This window comes from Eutrema salsugineum, unplaced genomic scaffold (assembly GCF_000478725.1).
Source record: "Eutrema salsugineum unplaced genomic scaffold, Eutsalg1_0 scaffold_8, whole genome shotgun sequence".
In the NCBI taxonomy this organism is placed as follows: Eukaryota; Viridiplantae; Streptophyta; class Magnoliopsida; order Brassicales; family Brassicaceae; genus Eutrema; species Eutrema salsugineum.
Window position 1 is genome coordinate 12,049,121 of NW_006256414.1, and position 21,302 is coordinate 12,070,422.

Sequence of the window (21,302 nt, forward strand, 5' to 3'; positions counted from 1 at the left end):
GCGTTCCAACCAGACTCACCTGAGAGCAGCCCACCCAGATATTCCACCCCATCATGTTCAACCTCCAATCCATCCCATTACTTGGGATCAGACCTCAGCGATTGAGGTAAACACTCAAAACCTTGTAAATAGCATGTAGACTTTCTTTTTCTTTTGCATTTTGCCTGTTTGCTTTGGTTTCACTTCTTTCTCATACTTTTATAACACAAGGGACTGTGTTATTTAAGTGTGGGGGAGGAGTTTCATCCTTTACTAATCATGTTTTCTCTTTTCTTATTTTACACTTTGAGTCTTGAGTCACATTTTAGTTGCATATTCATGTAGTCTCATCTAAGTGCATATAAAAACCAAAAAAATGATCATGTAGTTGCATTCTCATTTTTTAGGATTGAGTCTAGATTGCATTTGCATATAGGTTGCATCTTGCAGGGAGTAATGATAGGTTTTCTAGAGAGTATATCACTTTGAGAACTTGAATTGAATATGCTTGTGAATCTTTTTCTGTGCTTGCAAAGTCTGAAATGATTTGAATCTGAGAAGCAAGTTTGAATTGAACTCAACTCTAATTAAGTGGGAACCTTGAACCTGACTTGAAAATATCTTGTGATGCATTGTTTGAAAAAGCTTGTGGATACCAATGTACATACTTGAGCTAGAACCATTGTTTTTACCACTCTTTTCCTTAGCTCAAGTAGCTGAATCCACATCATGGATCAGTTCCCATACCTTGAACCCATCCTTCTTTCAAGCCAATGTTTGTGTGTGAATTGAAAGGCCACCTTGGATCAAACTTAGCAGAAAGTGTTAGGTTTAGAGCGACAAGGGCAGGTCTCATTGAGTGCTGTGTTCCAACATCAAGGAACTGAGAGTTTTGGCGAGGAATAAGTGTGGGGGAAAAGACCTTTTGGTGAGTGGAAAAAGGTGAGATGAGTGGGAAAGAGAGAGGGAAAATAGCTAGGGGAATGAAAGAAAAAAAAAAGAAATCAGTCTTGGTGTTTTGAGAAAGTGAGCTCTGGTTTGTTGAAAAGAAAGAGTCTAGCCTCTAAGTAAAAAAAAAAAAAAAGGGAAGAAAAGAAGCCAAAAGGCTCAAATGTTTTGTTAAGAAAGAAAGAAGAGGCTAGAAGTTGTAAAAGAAAAAGAGCTGTGTAAAGTTTGAGTTCCAAGACTTGAGAGGAAATGTGAAAAGTAAATCCCCTAGTGAGAGGAAAATGAGAGTGAAAAGTGAGGATTTTTGAGCAAGTGAGGAAGCTTTGAGTAGAGGGTGGGGTGTGATGAGTCTTTGCCCTTGTATGCATAGGTTGCTTTTTACCTTTAGCATTCTGCCAAAGTTTGATCATTCATAGAGAGATCCCTTTGCTGCATTTAACCCACTTGAACACTGATGAGATCATTTTAATCTCATAGCCTCTCCCTAGCCAAGCCAGCTTGTTTAAACATTGCATCATGAGGTTCACCTGATAAAAGCTTAATAAATGTGGAAGAGTTGAGAGAGAGAAGAACTTGTGGAGATTCCTTGCTGAGTTGACATATATCAGAGTATGACTTTGCATTGCATAATTGAGCATGAACTTGAATTCTCATTGTGATCACTTCTCTCAAAAAGAAAATGTGAACTCCCATTGCATACAACCTCTTTCTCTCATTTGCTCTTTTTGCTTGAGGACAAGCAAAGGACAAGTGTGGGGGAGTTGATATGTTCATAATTTGCATCATTTAGGTTGCATAAATCATTCCAAATCATGTTTTATTTCATGCATTTTAGGTCCTTAGGGTTTGTTTTAGAACTTAGGAGATGCATTAGGTCCCAATGAGTCTTTGCATGTTTTGAGTGTCTATCAGGTGAATATGGAGCTGAAAAGATGAATCCAGGAGGTGGAATGGTGAGCAAAGAGTGAAAAAGTGGAAAAATTAGGTCTTGGGAGATTTTCGGCCATTCTCGCTGGCCAGGAAGGTTTCACCGGCCATTTTCATGTACCGCGGGAAGCTTTACCGGCCATTTCCATGTACCACGAACGAAGTGTATCGGCCAAAATCTCCGGGTTTGAACGAGTCTCAGAAATCGCCTGTCCGGGGAGCCTTCCGGTCCGATTCAGACGGCGGGTCCTTCATAGAAGTTGGAGAGCATTGGAGCACGGTCTCATAGCAAGTGGAATCGTGGAATTCGGACGCGTGAGCAGAGAGATAAGCTAGTCGGAAGGAACCCCTGTCTCGCAGGTATTCCGGACCGAGCAGATCAGTCTTGAAGGATGCGAAGGACGGTGCACTTCCAGGCCGATTCAGTTTCCGGGGCCTTCATGAGAATCAGAGACATTTGAGTCTTCTTTCCAGAACATCCTAGGCGCCTCCCTCTGGTCGTGTAAATGCGCTTCAAAGATGTGCCCTCCAGGAAACCTTACACTTCCCAAGCACTGAAACTTCCTTGATCAAAGTTGGAGATAAATGAGTCCTCTGTCTTCTGCAACCGGAATTACTCAATTCGGACAGGTCTCCAGGGAGTTACTCTGTCTTCTGCAACCGGAATTACTCAATTCGGACAGGTCTCCAGGAAGTTACACTCTCCGGAATGCGAGATGGTCCAGACAGCCCAGGATGACTAAGTTAAACATGCCGCGATTTCAATGCCACGGTCCACACTTGGCCGTGGCAACTTTTGTGCACCTTCGGCCAATGACACGATATAAATGCCACGGTGTGAGGCTTGGCCGTGGCAACATCTTGCAACCTTCGGCGATTAGCACGAGCTTAATGCCACGGTCTGGGACTTGACCGTGGCAAATGAACAAGTGGCTGGAGATAACTTCTACACAGTTTCGACTTTTGACACGATCTCAATGCCATGGCCTGAGACTTGGCCGTGGCAAGCATATACTTGGCTGGGAAGGACTTCACATACATGCGGGTTTTGGCACGGTCTGAATGCCACGGTCTGGGGGCTTGACCGTGGCAACCTTTACACATCTTCGGCGTTTGACACGGTTAACTTGCCACGAGTCCCAGATGAAGCTTGATCAGACCGTGGCATCAAAAGGAACCAAGAACACAAGTAAAGACTTTGACACGGTCAGGAATGCCACGGTCACACCAAGGATGCACCAGACCGTGGCAAACCCTTCTTTGCCCATCAAGGCCGGGTCAGTACCCGGTTTGTTCCGGGTTGACCCGGTTCGCCCAAGCCTCCTTTATAAGGTTTTTAGACCTAATTTGTAGGGAGGACTTAATCTACTTTTAGTCTTTTTTCCCCCTTTTGTGAAGAACCACTTAATACACTTTGTTTTAGAGAGTTTAAATCGATTTGCAGTTTCTTTCCATCTTGTTCATCATTTCTATTCATCAAAATCAACTTCTAATCATGATTAACACCACATCTTGCAAAGGATCTAGTGTGTTGATCATGATTAGTGAGTAGTTACCTTAATGAGGTTCTAGATGTGTAGGTTAGGGTGCTAAAGTGTTAGATTAGGAGTGTTTAGGGCTAGATTCATTAGTTCATTTCTCTAAACAACTATTCTCTATGCTAGATTCTTGATAATCACTTGAGATCTAGATTCTGGGAATTTCATGCACCAAAAGTGTTTGATGAAATTCCTGAAAGAGTTGTGTTAGAGGTTTAAGTAATTTTTCATCATGGGAATGATTTGTTAAATGCTTGAATGATCATTGAGAACTGTTTATTAATGCATATTGATTCATATTTCACAAATGGGAATTTGGTTTGAAAATGGATTAGTATAGGGGTTAATACCTTCATGAGAGGATTAACATAGATTAGAGTTCTTAATCACTTGAATCATGTCTCATCATTGTCATTAGCATTCCTAGTTTAACACCAAAGCACCCTAACCATCTATCATGTCTAGAATCTCATACCTCCATCATATCTTATTCACACCATTTGTCATTGTCATTAGTCTTTAATCCTGTTTATGTTTATAGTTGTCTCTAGATTAATCAAGACCCACTCTTGTTTGCTTGAATTAAGAACTTGATCATATAGCTTAGTGTCTAACACCACATCTGGATTGATAAACCTCTTTGTGCTACATTGACAAGGGGATTGATAGCCCTGAGACCCTAAAAAGTCTTGTCTATCACTAGACCAGTTTGACAGAGTTTGTGACCTCACCAAAATCAATGGTGTCTCTGAAGATAGCTTCAAGCTTAGGCTTTTCCCATTCAGTCTAGGAGACAAGGCACACCAATGGGAGAAGAACCTGCTTAGAGGTTCTATACAGACTTGCGAGCAGTGCAAGCTTGCCTTTTTATCCAAGTTCTTCTCTACTTCCAGGACAGCTAAGTTGAGAAAACAGATTTCAAGCTTCAAGTAACATAACAATGAAAGCTTTCCGGAAGCTTGGGAGCGGTTTAGAAGCTACACCAATCAGTGTCCACACCATGGTTTTTCTAATGCTTCTCTACTTTCTACACTGTATAGAGGAGCTTTACCACAGATAAGGAATCAATTAGACACAGCCTCCAATGGTAATTTTTTGGCAAAAGAGATTACATCTGCTATGGAACTTGTGGAGAATTTGGCCATGTCTATTGACACATATGGTGAGGATTATGACAGGACAAACAGATCAGAGGGTTCAAGCTCAGATCAAAGGCTTATTAGAGAGGTTAAAGAGCTGAGAAGTGAACTATAAAAGCTGAAATTGGTTTCTCAAAAATTAATGCACTATGTTGGTGAGTTTAATGATTCTCCAAGCTTTGAGAACATCAATGAAGATGGCCTCACAGAGGAAGAGATCAACTATATTGGGAATCAACAGAGGTATCAGAGGTTTAACAACTTTGGAGCCAACCAGAACCTCTCATAACGCAACCCCAATGTAGCAAATCCTCAAGATCAGGTGTACCCTTCTCAGCAAAACCAACAAAACTATGCTTCTAAGAACCAATTTCAGAGTTCGTTTCAGCCTAAGCCACAGTCAGCCTCAGCAACAATATGGTCAACCACAGCATCAGATCCGGTCAGCAACTTCAGTTCTCAACAACAACAGCTCAAAGCGCCTCCAGGTTTCAATCAGCAGCCGATGGTTCAGCAGCATTTGATCCAGCAACCGCCAGTTCAGAGTCAGCAGATGAGACCAGATATGTGTGGGATACTACAGCAGTTGCTACAGGGTCAACAAAGAGCTGAGAGTCAGTATGCTTCCATGCAGCAATAGATAAGGGAGGTGAAACAGAATCAGGCATCCACTTCAAGAAGCCAGGTAGCTTACCTGGTAAGCCTGAACCAAACCCAAAGGAGTATGCTAAAGCCATTACATTGAGACGTGGCAAAGAGCTACCAGGTTTAGAGCACAACAATGTGATCATTGAGGAAAATGATCAAATTGGTGAGGAGGCAGCCCCAAGGGATGATCAAGAAGCTGAAAGATCAAAGAAAGGGACGGCCAAAGAGGTTGAAAATCCATCAGAACCAGAAAAGCCTTATGTTCGACCACCTCCCTATCAACCTAAGCTCCGATATCCAGGAAGATTCAAGAAGCAGCTTGTAGATGAAGCAAGGGCACTCTTTGAGAAAACTCTTAATGAGACACCAATTACAATGCCTCTCATTGAAGCATTTCTGATGATGCCTAAGCTTAGAAAGTTTCTAAAAGATGCTATTTTGAACAAAAACAAAGAGCTTCAAGGTATGGTGGTGCTTAGCCATGAGTGTAGTGCCTTCATTCAGAGAAGTTCAGTCCCAAGGAAGCTGTCTGATCCAGGGAGCTTCACTTTCCCTTGTGCTATAGGTCCATTAATGTTTGCTGGCTGCCTTTGTAAATTGGGAGCATCTATCAGCTTAATGCCATTTTCTATAGCAAGAAAGCTTGAATATAGAGTGTTCAAACCTGCTATAATCTCTCTTGTCCTAGCTGATAGATCAGTAAGGCTACCTGTTGGAATGTTAGAGGACTTGCCAGTCTAGATAGGCGGTTTTGAAGTGCCTACAGATTTTGTTGTTCTAGAGATGGATGAAGAACCGGTCGATCCACTGATTTTGGGCAAGCCATTCTTGGCCACAGCAGGAGCAATCATGGATGTAAGAGGTGGCATCATTGGGATACAACTTGGTAAAGAAAAGCTGAAGTTTGATATCAAGGACATGATGAAAAAGCCCACCATAGAAGGACAATGCTTCTATGTAGAGACCATGGATCAACTAACTGATGAACTGCTTGAGGAGTTGAATACTGATGATCCTTTTTAAGTTGCTTTGACCAAAGAACAAGGAGACCATGGGTTCTTGGCAGAGGAGAGTGAAGGGTACAAGCTGTTTTTGGACCATGCAAGGGAACTAACTTGGTTCAGAGACAAAATTTCTGGAGCTAGAAGCAGGCGGTTTTGAGGTCTTGAACATCAAAGGCTCAAATACAAGCCAAGGAGCGGTTCAAAGAGTCATGGCCGTGGGTTCTAAAGTGGAGGAGCAGGCTAAGCCGTGTGAGCAGATTGGCAACAAGGGAGCTACAACCGAGCAGGACAGCTTCAGTGCTGATTGGAATGAATCAAAGGCACCTCCTGTTGAGCTCAAGCCTCTACCAAGAGGGCTCAGGTATGCATTTCTTGGACCTAACTCTTCATACCCTGTCATCATCAAAGATAACCTGTTAGCTCATGAAGAACATGCATTGTTAATTGAACTTAGAAAATTCAGGAGAGCAATAGGTTATTTCCTAGCAGACATTAGAGGGATCTCTCCTGATATTTGCACCCACATGATCCACCTAGAGGACCAATCCATGTCCTCTATTGAGCACCAGAGGCGCCTTAACCCCAACCTCAAAGAGGTGGTTAAGAAGGAAATACTCAAGGATTTACAAAGAAAAGACCAAGATATTGCATGATCAGAAGATCCTTAAGAGAGAGTTCAAGGTGGGAGACCTTGTTCACTTGTTTAACTCTAAGCTCAAGCTCTTTCCTGGTATGTTAAGGTCAAGATGGTTAGGACCATTCAAGGTTTTAGAGGTTAGAAGCTATGGAGCATTGGTTTTGGAAGGAAAGGATGGCAAGGGTTTTGTTGTGAATGGACAAAGGGTCAAGCATTACCTGGTTTCAGAGATGAGAGAAGAAGCTTCTTCAGTTCCTCTAGATGACCCACCAACCTGTTAAACAGGTTTTCAAAGTCAAACTTAGTGACATTAAACCAAGTGCTCTTGGGAGACACCCCAAGCTTATCCTTGTACACACTTATTTTTAATCTTTTCTTTCCTTTTTTTTTATTCTTTAGGATGTTTTGATGTCTTTTGTGAAGTTAGTTCAGGTCTTAGGTGGACTTGGTGGAGTTTGGCCTTGAGAAAAGGTGAATATGAGGCCAAGAAATGCAAAACGGGCTAAGAGTTTTGTTTGCCATGGGGTAGTGCCATGATTGATTTCTGGCCATGGCAAACACTTGGTCCCTAGTCTAACATGCTACGGAAGTTGCCATGGGAACTTGTCACGGTTAGAAACTGGGCGTGGCAAGCTGTTTTGGTCTAAAAGAAATGCTTCGGAGAATGCCACGCCAAGAAGACACGAGACCAGACCAGACCGGGGCAGGAACGCGCAAGCTTGTGAAAGTGCCTCAGGCAAGACACACGGGTGAAATCCAGGCCGTGGCAATGCTGATACTTAGCAGAAATCAAGCTCATTTCGTGCCACAGGTCCTTGCCATGGGAAGCAACAAGCCGTGTTAATTCCACTTTGATCGAGCACAAACCTTCGGGTTTTGGCACGGGCAGCTGGCACGAGTTAGGCCAAGGCGTGGTGGGTTCAAGATTTAGCATTTTTGCTGATCGGGTCGTGACACAGGGAGAATGACACGGTCAGCCCAGACCGTGGCAAAACATTCAGTCAGGTGAATTTTTTTTTTGGAGATTGCCAGGGGAGTTAGACACGGGATGCTCCAGGCCGCAGTAAAAAAAAGGCAAGGTCTTCGGCTTTTGACACGGTACGGTGACACGGTCACCCAGGGCACGACCAAAATTTTGAAATGAAAGAGTTGACCAGTCAAAGCGCGGTACTTTACAGCTGGCCCCAGCTGTCTCCAACCCACACACACCTTTCTTCCCGAAAAACCCGAGTTTGCTCTTTTACCCCCATCTCTGCATTTCAAAAGTTCATAACTCTCTCATTTCTCACTCAAATTGAGCAATTCAAAGTGCATTGGACTCATATTCCTGTCATCTATCTTGCTGCATTATCACATTTAGCTCGAAACATGAAAATTCCAAGGTATTTCATCTGTTTAAACTCGTCTTTTTCCTTAGCTTCAATGGTGATTTTTGAACTTGCCATGTGTGGAATCGATTTTAATAGCTTGTTAAATGCCTTGGGACAAATTTTGTTACTTCTAAGTGAGTAGATTTCACATAAAAACTTGGTTCTTGCTTGTGGAATGGCTTGTTCTTAAATTTTGAAGATAAATTGTAAAACCTCACTTTCAAAGTCGATTTTTCAAATCAAATGGGTTTCTTGCTAAATTTCTGCTGTGCATTATTTCTTGGCATTGCAGAGAATTTGGTGAACACATGTTTAGCTAGAGAAACCATTTTTTGAAGAAAAATTGATTTTTGGAATATTGAAACTTAGTGAAAATTTTGCAGTTTTTGTTGTTCTTTTGTCTGGTGCTCATTTGTGCTTAAGTAAATGCAGGTTGGGAGGCACCAAGAGAACTGCTGCTATGGAGAAGGCCAAACAAACCAAAGCCAGTACTTCAGAGGAACAAGTCTTGCCATTTGGGAGAAAGGTTTTTGAAAGAAAGAAGAGAACAAGAAAGCCAAAGAAGCCGGCTGAGAAGCAAGTAAAGAAAGTGGTTAAATCGAAGAGCAGTAAGGCTTCTAGTTCAAAGGCTAGGTCAAGAGTTGGCATTGGTCGAAGGTGTTCAAAGGAAGGGAGAAGAGATAGCTGTGGCTGAAGGTGATGACGAGACTGCGAGTGATCCTGAAGTGGCATTGCAGCCGGCTAAGAAAGTAAAGAAAGGGTCAGAATCTGAAGTCCAAGAACCAACTTTTGAGGATAATTATGCTATGTTCAAGGATATGAAGGTGTTGCAAACCAAGTTTCCTGATATGGAGCTGCTGACAAAGATGGGACTACTTGAAGTGGTTAAGCTGATTTTTAACAATATGGGATTTGGTGATTCTTTGAGATGAAAGATATGGCTCATGAAGGAGTAACACAAGATTTTCTTGCATCTCTTGAAGTTTGCGGATCTGGCCCCAAATATCAGAGGGTCAAAGAGGGCAATGGTCTTGGGAACATAGAGTTCACAATCAATGGTAAGCCATACCAGATGAGCTTCAAGGAACTGGATGAGATCTTTGGCTTTCCAAGACCTGCAGAGGATGAGACAATGAAGTTCAACTACCCTGATCACATGATCACTGTTCTTTGGGACACAATAGCTTTTGGGAGCTTCAGAGGAGGAAGATGCAAGAGTTCATGGATAAGAAGCCTAGCCATTCGCTGTGCTCACAAGATGCTTTGCCAAATGTTGTTCACAAAACACAATGATGGAGTGGTGCACCTTGCCGATATGGAGCTCTTGGGTATTGGTCTACATCCTCTCATCAGCCACTTGAAGAGCAAGAGAGAGTTTCGGCTCCCATACTATATCCCTTCTGGTGGTACATTCTTGGCGCGCCACATGCTGATATACAAAGAGATTGCTTGGAGTGAGGGAAAAAGGCAAAAGCTCACTAAGTTGCACAATGGATGGTTAGTGACAAAAATTTTGAAAGCAAGGGGTTTTGTCTTTGATGATGCTGAGATCAAGTCTGATTTTATTGATGAAGCTACTCTCACCAAGGTTGGGTTTTTAAAAGAAAGCAATGGTGAGAAGTTCTTGTACACCTTCAAGCTTTTACAAGATGAGAAGGTTCAGGTTGTGCTACCACACTCAGCCATCACCACTCTCAAAGAAAGACACAATGTCTCCTTTATTTTTCTAAAGGATTATCTCTACAATCCAGCTGTTGACCCACCAGTCCGCAAATGCAAGATGACCACATGATCCAAGGGTAAAGAGCCGGCTGAAGAGAAGGCCGAGTCAAGTAGGGCTCAGAACGAAGCTCGAGCTGACGGTTGTGAGAATGAGGAGCCAAGAGTCCTTGAAAGAAGAATGGGAGCAGGTCGATACCATTTTGATCCTTATGTTTGGGGTGAGCCTGAGTATCACACAAGGAAGCTGTACTCAAGGGTTAATGGCCTTCAGAAATGGTGCGAATGGCAAGACAAGACGATTCACAAGCTAGTCGACTGTGTGAGGCAACTAAAGAAGAAGGTTAAGAAGCTCACAGCACTTGCCTCACCAGAAAACGACTCGGCCACTTCACCTGCACCAGTTACAAGAGAAGAGGTTGGTGAAAGCTCAACAGCTCGTGACTCAGAGTTCCCACCGGGAAAAGAAGACTGGATGAATCTGGCCACCGCGTTTCTCCCGGATTCACTTGCGAGCAGTCCACCTATGGAGCCATCTCCATCTTGCTCCACCTCCAATCCCTCGTATTAAGTGGGATCCGACCTCGGTGATTAAGGTAACCTCTCCAAACCTTTGTACATATGCATCTTGTTAATATCATTTCATGTTGCATCTTTCTTGCTCTTCACTTCTCTTTTGCACTTTGATAACACAAGGGACTGTGTTATTTAAGTGTGGGGGAGGAGTTTTGTCTACTAATCTTGTTTTCTCTGCTCTTATTTTCTACTTTGATTCTTGAGTCACATTCTTGCATGCATTCATGTAGTTGCATCTAAGTGCATATAAAAACCAAAAAAATAAAAAAATCAGAAGAATTTTCACAAAAAAAAATGTTCATTCTAGTTGCATTTCCCATTTTTAGGATTGAGTCTAGTTGCATCATATAGGTTGCATCTTGCATCATATAGGCTTGAAATGATTTGAATCTGAGAAGCAAGTTTGAATTGAACTCAACTCTAATAAGTGAAAACCTTGAACTTGACATGAAATTATCCTGTGATGCATTGTTTGAATAAGTTTGAGGATACCGATATACATATCTGAGCTAGAATCCTGTTTTTACCACCCTCTTCCTTAGCTCAAATAGCTGAATCCGCATCTGGATCAGTTTCCTCACTCTGAACCCATCCTTCCTTCAAGCCAAAATTTGTGTGTGATTGAAAGGACACCTTGGATCAAACTTAGCAGAAATTATTAGGTTTAGAGCGAGAAGGGCAAGTCTTATTGAGTGTTAAGTTCTATCATCAAGGAGCTGAGAGATTTGGCGAGAACTAAGTGTGGGCGAGTACTTGTTGGTGAGTGGAAAAAGGAGAGTGGTGAAAACTAGGAGATAGAAAAGAAAAGAAATCAGTCTTGGAGTTTTGATTTAAAGAAAGTGAGCTCTAGTGTTTTGAAAAGAAAGAGTCTAGCCTCTAAGTAAAAGGAAAAGAAAAGAAGCCAAAGAGCTCAAATGTTTTAAAAAGAAAGAAAAAAGAGGCTAGAGGTTGCAAAAGAAAAAGAGCTGTGTAAAGTTTGAACTCCAAGACTTGAGTGTGTGAAAATGAAAAGTAAGTCCCCTATTGAGAGAAAAATGAGTGTGAAAAGTGAGGTATTGATCATTAGCATTCATTTGCCTTTAGCATTCTGCCAAAGTTTGATCATTCATAGAGAGATCTCCTTGCTGCATTGAACCCACTCAGGCGTTGATGAGATCATTTTAATCTCATAACCTCTCCCTAGCCAAACTTTGCTTGTTTAAACATTGCATCATTTGATCCACTTGGTAGAAAGCTTAATGAATGTCAAAGAGTTGAGGAATAGGAGAACTTGTGGAGATTACTCTTGAGTTGATACATCAGAGTATGGTCTTGCATTGCATATCAAGCATGAACTTGAATTCTCTTAGTGGTCACTTCTCTCTTTCAAAGGAAATATGAACTCCCAATGCATTCAACCTTTTGCTCTGATTTGTTCTTTTTGCTGGAGGACAAGCAAAGGACAAGTGTGGGGGAGTTGATATGTTCATAATTTGCATCATTCAGGTTGTATATTTCATCCCAAATCATGTCTTATTTTATGCATTTTAGGTCTTTAGGTGTTTTTTTAGGACTTAGAGGTTTGCATTAGGTCCAAGTGAGTCTTGCATGTTTTGGAGTGTCTTTTAGGTACTTCTAGAGGCTACTTAGAGTTGAGAGAGTGAACCAGGTGAAAAAAAGGAGTTTGGAGGTTCAAAACTGATGAAAACAGCTTATCGGGTGTTATCGGCATCAGAATGTACCAGAGAAGAGATTTTACCGGCTAAAAAGCTTACCGGGAAGGTTTCCTGTCGACCAAAATGCTTACCGCGGCACACAAGTTCTCGGCCAAAACCAGTTCTGCCAATACGGGCAAAAGAATGCCTGTCCGGGGAAGTTTCCTGTGCGATTCAGCTGTTGGGTTCTTCAGTAAAGTTGGAGAAGATTGAGTCACAGTTCCAGAGCAGGTAGAATCATTGGGTTTCCATTCGTGAGCTGAGAGTTAAGCTCACCGGAAGACGCACCTCTCTCGCCACAGTTTCAAATCCGATCCAGTGAGTCACAAAGATTGCGTGGGACGATGCTTTTCCAGTCTGATTCAGTTGCCGGGACCTTCATCAAGATTCAAGGTCTTTGAGTTTTATTTCCAGAACATCTAAGATCATCTAGGTTGGAGCTATGTGCTGAAAGATACCGTCTCCGGAGTAAATACTGGTCCAAGAGTTTCTTTTCGATCCTTTCAATGCACTGCAGAGATGAGCCGTCCGGGGAACCTTCCACTCCCCTAGCACCAAAGGTTTCTTCGGCAAAGTTTGAGCTTGATGAGTCATATTTATTGTGGGATTGGTTTGGTGTCATTTAGAGTTGTGAGCTGTGAGTTACGGAAGGCGGGAGACAGACATGTCAATCAGACATCTAAGAGTTGAAATTACGGTAAGTGTCATACTTTGACAGGGTGAGAATGCCATGGTCTGGACTTGTGATAACTAAGAGTTTTCAGGCTCTTAAAAGGGTTATCAATCCCCTTGTCAAAGTAGTATAAAGGGGTGTCAAACCAAGCTTGTCAACGAGACACTAGCCTATGTCATTTGTTCACTTAAGTCAAGACAAGAAGATAAAAGTTTGGTGACGATGATTAACAGGCAAATAAGCAATAAAATTAAATAAAAGCAGAGATTTAAGCTAATCAACATGCAAACAACAAACAGGTGATTCAGATGGTGATAATGAATGATAAAGGCAGAAGCTTTAGACAGGATATTTGACTCGGGTGCTTCCAAGCTAAACTAATGGGCTAATGAACCATTTTATCAAACGATTTCATTTAACTTTGAACTCAAGGCATGTTAATCTTCTCATGAAAGCATTAAGCATCTAAACTGATCCTCTTTCATACCAAAATCCCTTTTGAGAAGCACGAATCAGTCAGCAATAAGAATCAGTTCAAAAACGTCATTTAAGAGAACAAACTATCACTCTCGCGATGAAAGACTCTTAAACCCTTAACCGAGTGGTTCAGACATTTCTACAAACACTTTTGATGCGAGATATGCCGCAGATCTGAACCTCAAGTGATGTGCTTGGATCCAGCCTAGAGATCTCGTCGGTTAAGGAATGAAACATGCAAGACTAGACACCTAAACCCATTAATCTACCTTGAAAGCACCCTAATCTACCTATCTAAAGCCGCTTAAACGACTACTCACTGATCATAACGAGCTCACTAAGTCCTTTGCAAGACGTGTAGCTAGTCATGATAAGGAGTTTGATGCTGGATGATAAAAGAAATAAAGAAAGAACAAGATTCTGATGCAAAAACGAGATATCGGATTAGATTAATCAAGTTTCACCAAAGAGGCAAGTTCTTAGAGCTAAAAACAGATAAGAGATAAGATCATTAGGTTTTTGGTCCTAAAATGTATTTATAGCAAAGGGAAAGTGTCGCGGGTCAGCCCGGAACAAACCGGGTACTGAACCGCTTCCTTGTGGTTGATGGGTGAGTGCCACGGTGTGTCGGAAAGTGAAGCCGAGGTCTTCATGCTGAGGTGTGCACGTGAGTCAGGATCCAGATGAAGATCTCGTGAAGAACACGTCAAGAACATGCATGAACCCTAGTCTTTGATCCATCCTCACGTGTGTGTTCTAGAGCCATTCTGTTCTTGATAATGGGTTCGTGACAAGGGACTTCGGGATAAAATGTCAAGGGGTTATGATGTCGAGGTACTTGGGAGAACACAGTCGGGCATGCACGCCGAGGTCATTACACCGAGGTGTACTTTCAACACTTAGTCGTTTCCAGCTTCAGTTCTTACGTATGCATGCCTCGATCTAATCATGCCAAGGCTTTGGCACGAGGTCTAGTCCAGAATACTTCCAAGATATGAGCCTCGACTTGAGTGATGCCAAGGTAAAGATACCGAGGCTTGTGAAAACACTTAGCGCGTATCGCAACTCATTTAGGCTTGTATCGACCATGTCACCTTCCAGAAGCAGTAACTTTCAGCACACGACTCCAATTGCTCTGGGACCAGTTCCACAGTCAAGATGACTCAATAAGCTTGAACTTTGGTGAAGAAACCATCGGAGCTTGGGGAGTGGAAGGCTTCCTGGATTTCACATCTTTGCGCCGCATTGAAATTACCGGAAAATAGACTTTTGGACTGATGTGAACTCCGGAGACCCTATCTTCCAAACCTTTGCTCCGAGTTGAGCGATTCCAAATGCTCTGAGAAGAACTTACATGGATCTCGAACTTTGATGAAGACCGGGTAAGCTGGTTCGTACAGGAGGGGCTCCGTCCGCCATGATCTTTGAAGTTCGCCGTTCAGTTCTCGGGTACGCGCAATGCTGGTGTATGCTCCGGAAGCCATATCTTTCTCTCCACTGGTCCGAATTGAATGATTCCAACTGTTCTGGAATCTTTGCTTGATTATCTCCAACGTTGGTGAAGACCTCGCCAACTGATTCGGATCGGAAGGTTCCCCGGATTGCTGATCTCTGAATTGCGCGGGCAAGGACAACCTTTTGGTCGTAAAAACCTTCCCGCGGTAAAGAAAATGGCCGAGGGCTGTGTACCGCGGTAAGCTTTTTGGTCGTAAAAATCCTTGCCTCGGTCAAAAACTTGTCCCGTGGTATTTTTGCACTCGATACTCGATTATGGCCGATCGGTAAGGTTTTTGGCCGGTAATGAGCATCCGGTAAACATTTTGGCCGAGGTTTCCGACCAGCCGGTACGAGATTTGGCCGAGAAATTCCTCCAAGCGGTTTTCACCATTTTTGACCCTTTTCTTCACCATTTTCTTTTCTGTTCCTCTTCTTAGGCTCCAATTGGTCTCCAAAGCTCCTGATAAAGACTTCAAAACATGCAAAACTCTTTGGGACCTAATGCAAGCCCTAAGTCCTATTTTGACCCCTAAAGACTCAATTTACATGAGAAAACACATGATGAGGACTCTATAATGGAATCCAAATGATGTAAAATATAGACATATCAACTCCCCCACACTTGTCCTTTGCTTGTCCTCAAGCAAAAAGAACAAATGAGAGAGAGAGGTTGTAATGCAGATGGAGCTCATATTTCCTTTTTAGAGAGAAGTGACCACAAAGAGAACTCGGATTCATGCTCAAATATACAATGCAAAGCTATACTTAGATATTTTCCTACTAAAGCATGGAATCTCCACAAGTCATTATCACATTCAACTCTTTCACATTCATTAAGTTTGTAACCGGTGAATCAAATGATGCAATGTTCAAATAGGCTGGCTTGGCTAGGGTAAGGTCATGAGACAAAAATGATCTCATCGATATTCAAGCGGGTGCAATGCAACAAGGATCTCTCTATGAACGACCAAACTTTGGCAGAATGCTAAAGGTAAAAAGCAACCGATGCATACAAGGACAAGACCCATCACACCCCACACTCCACTCAAAGCGTTTCTCACTTGCTCACTTGCTCACCCTCTCAGAATCCTCACTCTTCACAATCGTTTTCTTTTCACTAGGGGACTCGCCTTTTTCTTTAATTTTCAAGCCTTGGTTTTCACTTATTCACACAGCTCTTTTCTTTCATAGCGTATAGCCTCTTTCATTTTCATTTCAGAACACTTGAGCCTTTGGCTTCTTTTCATTTCAGAGCTTATCTTTTCACATCCAAGACTTAATTCATTTTCATTCATTCCCCTAGCTATTTCCACTCTCACTTTTTCACTCAGCTCACTTTTTCCACTCACCAACAAGTCTTTTCCCCCACACTTATTTCTCACCAATTCTCTTGGTTCCTTGATGTTGGAACATATCACTCAATGAGCCAAGCCCTTGTCGCTCTAAACCTAACACTTTCTGCCAAGTTCAGTCCAAGGTGGCCTTACAATTCACACACAAACATTGGCTCGAAAGAAAGATGGGTTCAAGGTGAGGGAACTGATCCATGATGTGGATTCAGCTACTTGAGCTAAGGAAGGAGGGTGGTAAAAACAACGATTCTAGCTCAAGTATGTATGTCGGTATCCACAAGCCTATTCAAGCAATGCATCAAAAGATATTTACAATTCAAGTTCAGGGTTATCACTTAGCTAGAGTTGAGTGTAATTCAAACTTGCTTCTCGGATTCAAATCGTTTCAAGCTTTACAAGCACAGAATGAGTTTCACAAGCATATTTAGTCCAAGTTCTCAAGTGATTTACTCTCTAGGAAAAAATCTATCATTGCTCCTTGCATTGATGCAATCCAACATGATGCAACTAGACTCGATCTTAAAATGCGAGATGAAACTAGAATGATGTATTTTTTGTGTTTTTCGGTTTTATCATATGTGCTAACCTAAATGAGACTCAAGAGTGCAAAAGTCAAACAAGAACAAAGAAAACAAGATTAGCAAACACAAAGCTCCTCCCCCACACTTAGATAACACAGTCCCTTGTGTTATAAAAGCGTGTGAGAGAAGTGAAAAGACAAACTGAACGAATGCAAGATGATATATACAAGATGCATATGTACAAGGTTTGAAGTCGATACCTTAGTCGGAGAGGTCGGATCCCAAGTAGTGCGAGGGATTCGATGTTGAGCAGGAGGGAGTGGGCTGACGTGGTGGGCTGCTTTTCTGAGGGCTCAGGCAGGAAAGCCGTGGCTGGATCGATCCAGTCTTCTTTGCCTGGTGGAAACTCTGGGTTCCTCGCGTTTGAGCTTTCTCCAACTCCTTCTTCTGTAATTGGTGCGGTTGAGGTCGCTGAGTTCTTATCCGGTGAGGATGGCCTCGTGAGCTGCTTTACTTTCTTCTTCAAATGCCTCACACAATCCACCAATGCGTGGATGGTTTTGTCTTGCCATTTACACCACTTTTGGAGGGTGTTCACTCGCGAATACAGCTTCTTGGTGTGATATTCAGGCTCACCCCACACTTGCGGATCAAAGTGATAGCGGCCTGCTCCTATCCTTCTCTCATAGTGTCTCTGCTCCTCGTTATCACAATCTTCCGGGCCATTAGTGTTCTCGGGTTTGCTAGGTGCTGCCTTGGTGCATTTGCGTGTTGGTGGGTCGAAAGCTGGGTTATACAACTGGTCTTTGAGAACGTAGAATGAGACGTTACACTGCTTGTCGAGCATGGTGAGGCTTTGGTTAGGCAGTAGAACCTGCGTGCCGTCTCTATGCAGTAGGGTGAAGTTGTAAACCCATTTGTCCCCTGACTTGCCTCCGAAGAAACTACTTTTACTTAGGTATAACTCATCAATGAGATTCGGCTTCTTTGGTGAATCAGGGAATATAAACCCTTGAGCCCTCAGGATCTTGGTGACTATCCAACCGTTCTGAAGTCTTCTTGCTCCTCGTTTCTTGCGGTCGCACCATACATTGTGCCGATAAGTGAGCATTTGAATGGCAAAGAATGCACCCAATGATGGTACATGCAGCGGCCCTTGGAACTCTTTCTTGTTCTTCATTTGAGTGATGAACGGCTTCAGTCCGAGTCCCAACATTTCAAGCTCGGCCATGTGAATAACACCAGGGTTAAAGGTCGAGAAGAATGTTGATGCTAGGACGCGGTTTGCGTATCTGATCGCAGGGTTCCTTATGCAGCTTGTCTTGCTCTTGCCTCCGAGGTAAGGTCCAAAAGATATCGTTTCCCACAAGGCGGCCAACTCATCACGAGGGTACACAAACTTGTCAAGCGAGCTTCCATTCCTTTCAAACCCAAAGATTTCATCAAGCTCCTTGAAACTGACCTTGTAGTGCACGCTATCCATTTCAAACTCAATGTGGCTGAATCCTTTGCCATGTAAACGCTTTGGATCTCTCTTGGGGTAGATGATGACCTCCAGGGTTGCAAGAAACTGCTGTGTAATCCCTTCATAGGCAACATCGCTCATCTCGAAGAACTTTGTCACGTCATCAAGTATCTCGAGTTTCCTCAGCAACTCCAAGTCAGGGAATCGACCTTGAGCCACTCTTATTGAGTTAAAGTGGTCCAAGTATTCCTCAGTAGTTGGGAAGTGTTCTTCCTCGGGCTCGGCCTTTGGTTCTTTCTTGGACTTTTTGTCACCGTTGTCCACATAAGGGACTAAGGCTCCGGGCTCGTCGTCATCCGATCCCACAGCTGCCTTCTTCCCGTTCCTTTTTGATTTGAGAGCTGGTGCCAGAGTGAGCTCAGTATTTCTTGCTCGTTTGGGGGTTGGCTCGTCATCGGGTTGCATCGAGGGTTTCTTGCTGGTCTCTCCACTACGTGGCACGGCAATGGCTTTACCCTTCAAAACTCTCTTCTGGCCCGCACTTTTGTTTGTCTCGTGGGCAGGAACGGTTCGGTCTCCGGTCATCTGCAAGGGGGATTCTCAAAGAAACCGTCAGAACCAAATATATCGTTAAGCACATGTATCTCAAGATTGGCAAGTACAAAACTTTTTCTCTAACAGAACTGGTATTCATAGCTTTTTCAAACATCAAGGAAAGTAAAAACAAGCCAGAACAACCGATTAGAGACAAGTTATCTAGACATTTCAGCTCAAACACACAAATCATCATTAAGACCGATTCCAAGCGTATTTTCTCAAGAATTTTAAAAACTCAAGAGCAAGTGATATTAAATGCAAAGACCGGTTGTTCGTGTGTTGTCTACCCTGGTGGAATTTACAAAATTGTTCCCAAAGGCCGATATACTCTAAAAGAATCTATTCCACATTTTACAAACATTTAAGCTCGCAAAGAATGAAGGAAAAAGATGAGTTCTTTAAGATGCAAATACCTTTGGGAATGCAAGATTTAGGCTGAATGAGATGCTTATGCAGAGTAGACAACACCCTAACGAGTCTAGAACGCTTGGAATCACGCAAAATGAACGAGAAATGAGTGAGTTGTGTTCGTGAAATGCAAAGAAAAGAGTCAAGAGGGAAAACTCTGCGTTTTGGCCAAGTATGGAGGTTGGTATGGGCTGGAGCGCGCTTTCCAGCTGGCATTTGGACTGTTGTGGGACTGGTCCCCCCTTCTGCTCCAGCTCCAGCCGTTGACCGCGCCAAAACTACCTTGACCGGGTGTTTAAATTCAAAATGCCGCGCAACCCTTCAAATGGACGCGGTATTGGGATGACGTGGGCTGTACGGACCAAGCCAAATTTTTTTTCGTGTTACTCTGAGCTGGTTCGACTTGTTCCACCCCGAGGGTACCAAGCCGAGTAGTCTGAGCCCGTGCCAACGAGTACATCCCCCTTGGTTTTACGTCTTTTCTTTGGACCTCGCAAAGCCTCTTCTTCGTTCTAAGTGTTTCATGTATTCTTGATTTTGATCATTTCTTGAAACCGAGTGCCTCGGCATGCTCCACCACGAGGGCATCATGCCAAGGTCACTTATTTTTAGCAAAGAACACGTGAAGCTTGGGGGTTTAAACAGGCTGGCCTTGGTGTAAACTGGTCGCGGCCTCGGATCAAGGTTTTTTTTTAACCGTTTTAAGTGAACATCACCCCTCGGTATACTTATACCGAGGTGTTTACACCGTGAGCCTCCCCCACACTTAGTTATTTTACCATAGCACTTCTCAGACACGACCATGATGAAATTAAGTCGAGGAATCTAGCTGAGGTTCTCAAGCTTTCACTCGGTAAAAGATGACCATGGTATGAATATACCAAGGGTCGATACCGAGGCTATGTATGCTCTTTGACTTAATTCATCAGGCCATGTCTTTTTCAATCTTTCTCTCACTTTCACCTTCAAGGTTCACTGTCTAACTCCTGAAACACTTAACAAACCCTTCAAAAAGCTTCAAATAAAAAGAAAAAGAAGATGAAGAACGAAATATGTACATGGATAAGCTTGGGGTGTCTCCCAAGAGCACTTTGTTTAACGTCGCTAAGTTTGAATTTTCATACCTTTTCAGGCTGATTCCGGTTCAAGTAGAGGAACTGAGGTAGCTCCCTCCCTTGTTTCTGATGCCAAGTAATGCTTTACCCTCTGGCCGTTTACCACAAAACCTTGTCCATCTTTTCCTTTCAAAACCACGGCTCCATAGGGTCTTACTTCAAGAATCGTGAACGGACCGGACCACCTAGACCTCAGCTTCCCAGGGAACAGCTGAAGTCTTGAGTTAAACAACAGAACTTGGTCCCCTTCTTTGAACTCTCTCTTTTGTATCTTCTTGTCATGGAGCGCCTTGGTTCTTTCTTTGTAGATCTTAGAGCTCTCAAAAGCATCTAACCGGATCTCCTCAAGCTCATGAAGCTGTAGAACTCTTTTCTCTTGTGCGGTCTTGATGTCAAAGTTCAAAAGTTTCACTGCCCACAAGGCTTTGTATTCCAACTCAACCGGTAAATGACAGCTCTTCCCATAGAGCAAGTTAAATGGTGAGGTTCCAATGGGGGTTTTGTAGGCGGTTCTGTAAGCCCACAGAGCATCGTCAAGTTTCTTGCTCCAATCCTTCCTGGATGAGTTCACGGTCCTCTCCAAAATGGCCTTTATCTGACGGTTGGAAACCTCCACTTGGCCGCTGGTTTGCGGATGATAAGGGGTGGCCACCTTGTGCTTTACTCCGTGCTTCTTCAAAAGACTCTCAAGAGTCTTGTTGATGAATGGCTTCCCCCATCACTGATGACTACTCTTGGTACTCCAAACCGTGGGAAGATGATACTCTTGAAGAGTTTTACCACCACTTTTGAATCGTTGGTCGGAGATGCAACCGCTTCAACCCATTTACTCACATAATCCACCGCTACAAGGATATATTGATTCCCATATGAGCTCACAAAGGGACCCATGAAGTCAATGCCCCAACAGTCGAAGACTTCTACTTCAAAGATTGGGTTTTGGGGCATTTCATTCCTTTTGGATATGTTTCCGTGCCTTTGACAAGCTTCACACCTCGAGACCACTTCCTGGGTGTCT

The 21,302-nt window shown here is 43.0% G+C and overlaps 1 non-coding gene across 1 annotated transcript; it reads right to left on the bottom strand.

The window, feature by feature from the left end:
- Positions 1 to 4,292: 4,292 nt before the first annotated feature.
- Positions 4,293 to 4,399, bottom strand: LOC112082295. The gene has a single exon (XR_002896953.1). It is a non-coding gene; the product is annotated as a small nucleolar RNA R71 (small nucleolar RNA).
- Positions 4,400 to 21,302: the final 16,903 nt, after the last annotated feature.